Genomic DNA, 8147 nt, shown 5'->3' on the forward strand with positions numbered 1-8147 from the left:
TTTTCATAGCTTCCCTTGTTTCCTGGGAATATAATAGATCCTTTGAGTTTCTTCATGTACTGTCACTGCCTTTGTTTTATAAGGTGTGACCACATCTTCTATCAAAATATATTCCTTTCAACTCTCCTGATAGAAGTAAAATTTTCAAGGGTTATATAAATATCATCACAGCATAATCACTTCATACTATCCAAAGATTCTCCTCTCAGTCAACTCTTTAGAAATACAATCCTTGAGAACTAAAGTATCATCATAACATAATCAATTTATACTCACATCCTCTGAATATGCTCCTTTCAAATGTCCTAAGAAAAATACAATTCTCTATAATCACCGTATTTTCTTCCCATGTAAGGATATTGAAAGTTACTAACATTTTTTTTCCTTTCTGGTTCCCTTTTTATCTATCTCTTGAATCTTTTATTTGAAGATTAAAGTTTCTGTTCAGTTTTTTTTTTAATCAGTAAGTTTGAAATTCCTCTATTTCACTGAAACTCAATCTTTTCCCTTGAAAGAATATGGAGAAATTTGCAGGGCAGCTGATTCTTGCTTGTAATCCAAGCTCTATTATCCTCAGGAATATAATAAGAATTCTAATCTTTTAATGTTGAAGCTGATAAACTCTATTTAATCCTGACTATAGCTCCCTAATATTTAAATTGCTTCTTTTTGGCTGCTTTCAATATTTTATACTTTAGTTGATAATTATGAAATTTGACTTGGAGTTTTTATAATGTGATCTCTTTTTTGGGGGTTGATCAATGGATTCTTTCAAGGACTATTAAACCTCTTTATTCTAGGATATTAAGGTAGTTTTCCTGAAATTTCGTGAAAAGATATTATTCATATTCTTTTTTTCTGATCATGGCTTTCAGGCAGACCAATAATTCATAAATTACAACTCTTGGATCCATTTAATAGGTCAGTCATTTTTTCATAAGAGATATTTTACAGTTTTTTTTGTTTTTTCAGTCCTTTTCTTTCTTTTTTCGATGCAATCTTTGTGTCTCATAAAGTTTTCATTTGTCCAATTCTAATTTGTAGATTTTTATCTTCTTATTAACTTTTGTTCTTCCTTTTTTCCACTTGGCCAATTTTTATTTTCATGGATGTTTTCTTTTCCAGTTGGTCAATTTTGCTTTTAAAGGAGTTGTTGCCTTTTACTTTTGAACAATTTTATTTTAAAGATCTTGCTTTCTTTAATCAAATTTTCATAATTCTCATGCATGACTCTCATTTCTTTTCTCAATTTTTCTTCTTCCTCTTTTCTTTGATTATTTTTTCAGAGATAATGAGCATTTTTATTTCTTTGTTCCACAAATAAACTGGCAAAATAGTTGTATCCCATGGGCTAATCAAACAGACCAAATCCCATATCTTCATCAGACTCTTCCGACTCTTCCTTGGCTTCTACTTTGGCTGGAGCAGCAGCAGCAGCAGCTGGTGCAGCAGCAGCAGGAGCTGCAGCCGCAGGGGCAGCCACTGCAAAGGCTGAAGGGTCAGACAGAAAGGCCTTCACCTTTTCAGCAAGTGGGAAACTGTACTCAGTCTCCACAGCTACAGCCAAGACCTGCTTGTACCCATTGATGATAGAGTGGTGCACTGATGCAACAGTTGGGTAGCCAATCTTCAGACAGACACTGGCAACGTTACAGACACCCTCTAAGAAGCGAAGGTTCAAGGTCTCCTCTGTGATGTCCAGCACTTCAGGGTTATAGATGCTGCCATTGTCAAACAACTGCTGAATGATCAGCCCAAAGGAAAATGGGGAGATATTCAGCATGTTCAACAAGGTGGCCTCACTGGCGCCCACTTTGTCTCCAGTCTTAATCAGCTGCACATCACTCAAAATTTCAATGGTGCCCCTGGAAATTTTGGTGGTGATACCCAGAGCTTGGAAAAAGGAAGTCTTCTCAGGACCCAAACAAGTGTTCTGGGCTGGCACCGTGACATCACATGGGGTGATGGCGTCAGCATGGGCAGCAGCTGGTACCTTATTGGACAGAAGCATATCCCTAATCTAAGTCAGATCTTCCTTGGTGAACACAAAACCCACATTCCCATAGATATGAGGCAGCAGTTTCTCCAGGGCAGGGTTATTATCCAGATGCCCACGAATGGCTTTGAGCATCATAGTGTTTTTTCCCATCAGCACTACAGCCTTCCCACGGAGGGACATCCAGATCTGCTGCATCTGCTTGGAGCCCACATTGTCTGCTCCCACAATGAAGCATTTTGGATAATCATCCAAAAGTTGGAGGATCTTGAGGAAATAATTGGATTTCCAGGTAGCCCTGTCTTCCCTGGGCATCTCGAAGGTGCTTCAGGGATTGCCACTTGGGGTTAAAGACGATGTCACTCGCATGAGGACGCCTGGAGAGAGCTGATTTTTTTTCTTCTTTGAGCTCTTCCAAAACGTCTTTTGGGATTTCAGACCAATTCATAAATCCCTTGGAGCCTTCACATGTAGACATTTTGTGATTGCTTTCTTCTTCTGAGATGGCATCTTTATCATCTCTATCAGAATTGTAGTTTTCTATGGTTAGTGCTCTTTTTTTTTTTGCTCATTTTGATAGTTGATATCTATTCCTGAAACATATGGGTATAGTCCCAAGATTTTTGTGCTGGGGAATGTGGTTTGGTCCTTGGCTTTCTGCTCTGTTGTCTTGGGTGCTTGTGGTTTTTTTTATCCTATGTTAGGGTAGTCCAAGCCAGGCCCTCCTGTTGCACCAGCATTCCCACGCTTGAATTTTGCCTTCCAAGTTGGGGTTGGAACCCTCATAGTTGGCCTACTCTATTGCTGATGCAATGATCTGGGACCTGAGCTGCATATGACTAAGAGTCTTCTCTGACTTACCAGATCTCCCATCTATGCTGGGCTATACTCCCCTTTTACCCATGTGAGACAGACCTTTTCTGAAGTTGCTCCAAGATATATTGAGTTGAGAAGTTGATACACTCTGTTTTTTTGGGGGGTTCTATTCCTCCAGGAAAAGGAAAAGTTCAAGAAGCTTCCTACTTTTGAGTCACTATCTTGGTTCTGCCTAGGAAGTGCCAATGGTATTATTTTTACAGTTAAAGAAACTAAGTCATTTCTTCAGCGACAGAGATAATGAGAATCTGAGACTGGATTGGAATTCAGATCCCCTGATTCCACATCTAGCATCCTATCTATTATGCCACTTAGCTCCCTCTAATTTGCCAATCTTTAAATTTAAATTTATGTCCATTATGAAAAATATAAAACATATATATATGTATATATATTGCTTCTTTTTTAAAATAAATGAGAAAATGAGAACAAATTGATAGCTCCCAAATTAGCACAAAAGAAGAGATTGCTAAAATCAAAGAAAAATTAAAAGAAAAGCAAAATAATCCAGAAACAAATTAATTAAAGGAATGGATTTGTAAAGGTAGCTAAAAATCAGTGAACTGATGCCTAATTTAAGGATAAAAATAAAAATGAAACTTTTCCAAAAAGTTCCAAAAAACCTAATGAAAAATGAAAACAATTCTATGGAAAATTATATAATAAAATCATTTATGTAAAAATATACTAGTACACATAAAAATAAAATATCCAAATAGATAAAAGAAAAATAAAACTAAATAAGCTATATATAAGAAATAGAACAGTCCAAAAAGGAATTGGCACATTAAGAACAATATCAACAAATTAAGAAAAATAATGAATGAAATCTTGAAGATATTTAGAGAGTAGATGATCTCATTGATAAATACATGTAAATAAGATTATTTTCAAAGTAAAGAAATTTAGGTTTCTACAAGGTAAATATGACTCCAATCTATAAACTATGTTAATGAGAATAATGGATTAAGTTCATGCATGTATATCATTGCAAATAAATAAAATTCAGGTTTTAGTAACAGATGAATATTCTTTAAGATCAAGTTGATTTGTAGTATGAATGTAAGAATGACTCAATAGCAGGTAAATATTTTTATTACTATGGCATCATATTTATAAATTAATTTGGGAAATTTAGTCACCCTTACTCTTTTCTCTATATCATGCCATGAATGATAAATTTCTTTCCAATTATTTTGTTTTTTCTTTATTTCCCCCCAGAAATATTTTATAATTGACTATGGAATCCTCTTTTTATATTGGAAGAATCATTTCTTAAGAAGTGGTTTAGCAGTATTATTATTATTTTTGATATATGTTTTTAATCTTTGGTTTTTGTCACACTGAGTATATTATACTCTATTACCCTCTAATCTATATTAAAATGTCTTTCATAGTAAAATTACATTTTTAAAAATGTGGAAAAGATGAAGTTTTTGATAAAATTCAATCCCAAAGTTAAGTGTACAATATTGATATATATAATAATGGAAGTCATTTACCTTAACACAATATAAAGTATGTGTCTCAAACTAAAAACCATCTATTTATAATGGGCAAAATCTTAAAATCCTTCTCATATAACAGAGAAGAAAATTCCTTTCATGACTATAGACTGGCAACTGTTCTGTTGGGTCAGAGGAATTATACTTCAGTATCAACACAGATCATTACAAACTTTGATTTATGAAACAAAAAAGGAGGAACTTTTAGTCTTCAATCTCAAATTATCAAAATCATCTGCTACATGATTAAAAATAGAAAAAATCATTTGTTTTCATCAATAAAAGAGCTGGGAAAATGAAATAAATTCTGATAATTAAACAAATTTAGTTATAAATAAATATCTACATTCATTTAGATTATAGCAAAATAAATAAATTTGTTTTACAAATTGTGATGAGGGTTTCCATCCACATTTGAAAGTTTTCTAGCTCACCAAATGCTATGCTATGAGTACAATCATTAGATGGGCAATATATACAGTTATTCCACTTCAAAGCAAGGTTAGGAGCTGAGGATAGTCTCTTGCAGTGGTTCTCAAGACATAACCTATTCATAGGCAAAGCTAATTTTAAGCACAATCAAAAAGATCTTCAAACAAGAATATAATCAACCCCTGTGGAATTCCCTGTAAGTTATGCTAACTTTAATACCCATTAGAGAACAAGTGGGAAGTAATGAATGAAAAGAAATGTCTTTGTTTTGCAATCAGTAGTAGTTTAAGAAGAGTCCTAAATTCATTGGTTGGGTGGGGAGGGGGGAGGGGAATGGAACATCCATTGACTTTTTTCTTTCTGGTTAATTGCATGGTATCAAATATTTGTTAAGAGTATCTATAATTAGGCGCGGCTAGGTGGCATAGTGGATAAAGCACAGGCCTTGGAGTCAGGAGTACTGGGTTCAAATCTGGTCTCAGACACTTAATAATTACCTAGCTGTGGGGCCTTGGGCAAGCCACTTAACCCCATTTGCTTTGCAAAAACCTAAAAGAGAAAAAAAGAGTATCTATAATTAGAGCAACTAGTTGCTCCAGAGGAAGGTACTGTTGTTATCTTCATTTTCTAAGTGAAGAAACTGAGGTAAATAGTGGTCCAAAAAAGAAAGAATATTAAAAAAATATTAAAATATTAAAAAAAGGAATGAAAGACTAATTTATTAAGAATCCATCATGGCTAGGCACTCTGCTAGATTCATAAGACATGGACTCAAGACCTTAAACTACCCTGATTTCACTCTTCTTGACACTACCAGTTTATTAAGGTCTTCCTTAAGTAGTCACAACTGAATAAATACTCACAACTGAATACAGTAGTACATATGATGTCTGATGAGAGCAAAGTATAGCAGAAGTATCACCTTCAAATTTTGGTAAGATGTGGCCATCTTAATATCCCATGATCATATTATTGTGTTTTCATAGCCACACTTTACTGTCCTCCAGATTTCCCATATATTGTGACTGGGAAGTTGATTTTTCTTATTCAAGTGTAGAATTAAAATTATAATTTATATATATATATATGTACATGTATATAAATTATAATTATCTTTACTGACTTTCATCTTATTCAGTTTAGCCCAACATTCTAGTTTGAAAATATTCGATTGGATGCTGATGTTTTCATTCACCATATTAACTATCTCACTCAGCTTTATTTCATTTGAAATGTGATGAGCATGCCAACTTTGGCATTGATAAAAGTATATCCTCTATGACATCCAAGTCTTCAATAAAATGTTAAAAAAATCACAGAGGTATGCATAGTGCACTGGAATTCTTTACTAGAATTATCTTGTCATACTTACATGAGTCATTAACAACTATAATTTGAAATTGACCATCCAACTGATTTTGAGTTCATCTAATTTTATTTTCATTTAATTCATATATCACACTAGATATTTTATCAAAAACTTTGCTAAAACCTAGGTAAACAACTTACATTATATCCAATTTATATATTAATTTATTATTCCCATCAACAATTGAATTGTAGTTTCCAGGAATTATTAATAAAGCTGTTAACTTCATCACTACTTATCTTTTCAATATCATTCAAATATTATTGAAAGTGGCTCAGCAATCACATCTACCAATACTTCTGATAAAAACATAAAATTCATCTGAACTAGAAAACATGGATTCATCAAAAGTTTTGTTAATAACTGGACAATCTCTATCTACCATATGATCTTCATCTATTTGTTCAGGAATCCTGACAAATAAAAGGAAGTGATATTGTGAGATCCTCATTAGAGATATTTAGGAAAAACCTGCTAGATTACCACTCATTTGCTATACTAAAAGAGAGAAGGATGCTTTTTTAGAGACAAGTAAGACTCTTATGAAATGGAATTCATGTATGATTCATGAATGAGGATAAAGAATAAAGATAGTTTTCAGTTGGGAAAGGCTCCTGAGATATAAGCTACATTTTTGAAACTGAATATCCATTTGAATTTGAGCAATAATTTCCCCCTGGCCTATTGTCAGTTTTTCCAGCTTTAAAAAAAGGGGATTAGCCTACATGATCTCTAAGGTCTCTTGAAGATCTAATTTTCAATGAATTTCTTCTTTCAACAAAATCTTATAAGGACTGGTCACTAACAGATAATATTCAGTCTTCAAATTTAAGATGACCCTTTCTTTTGTCTCAAAGATTAATCACCTTTATGACAAAGGTCTGCCACCAGATAGCCATGCCCCTTCTATGCCAGGAGGTGGCTATGTATATCGGTCATAAAAGCTAAACTGATACAGTAGAAGAGAGCAGAGCTGTTTTTACTGAAGAGGTCAATTGATTTCAAAGCTTGCAGCTGTTCTACTACTTAGCAAAACAATTTTACATACAAACCCAAGCAGAGAAAGCAACCATTTGCTGAAATACTTGATAAATTATTAAACACTTGGCAAAGGCTCATTTATATTGAGTAGAAGTGGAAAGATTAAAAAAGTCCCACATGTAAACAGCAAAAATGCAAATTTAATCTGCCTCTAGCATATTCCTTCGATGGTGTTAAGAGTTTTTGGAATATTCTCTGTACTGGCTTATTTTCTAAATAAACAATCAATATATTAAATATGCTTGTCTGGGTTTCTAAAGGAATTGTTATGGAAGCACTACTTGACTTTTTGCTCCTATGATTAAAAAACAACAACAAAAAAATCCAACAAAAACAGGTCTTCTTTTTTCCCATGTTAAATAGCCATGTCCCTATGATGAAGATAGAACATTGCAAGCCATAGAACATTATATGTAATCATAATTTTTGATGAATTTTAGCAAAATTACATGAAATTATATCCCTGTGGGAGAGTGCAAGAAAGTGAATTTAAGCATATTTTTGTCCATAGTGCATAGTAGTAAGACTTTGTGTTTCTAACATTTTTTCCTGGTCAGTTTTATAGAAATTAATTGTAATTCATTAGTATGTCAATTAAGTCCAATACACTTTTATTGAAGAAAAACAAAAAAGTTATTCATTCATGTTCTAATATTAAAAAGAATCATTTTATTTTTTCCTGATTTTGAAGAGGAGGAAAATTAGGAATATCATTAAAATAAAAAAAAGACTTACTAAAATTATTAGAAATAAGGTCCAGTAATCTTAATTCACAAAATGGTGCCTTATAATGAAATAAGTCTTGGAACTGGCATTATCTAACACCATCCATTCACTTACATATATATACATTAACTAATACATTTTGTTTCCTTTAATATTCTTTGGTAGTATAGTCTGTTTCATCTACATGATATTAACAGAAAAA

The 8147-nt window shown here is 33.0% G+C and overlaps 1 pseudogene; it reads right to left on the bottom strand.

Annotated features, from left to right (window-relative positions):
• Positions 1 to 1301: 1301 nt before the first annotated feature.
• Positions 1302 to 2329, bottom strand: LOC141494850 (large ribosomal subunit protein uL10 pseudogene; annotated as a pseudogene).
• Positions 2330 to 8147: the final 5818 nt, after the last annotated feature.

Source organism: Macrotis lagotis, chromosome 8 (assembly GCF_037893015.1).
Source record: "Macrotis lagotis isolate mMagLag1 chromosome 8, bilby.v1.9.chrom.fasta, whole genome shotgun sequence".
In the NCBI taxonomy this organism is placed as follows: domain Eukaryota; kingdom Metazoa; phylum Chordata; class Mammalia; order Peramelemorphia; family Peramelidae; genus Macrotis; species Macrotis lagotis.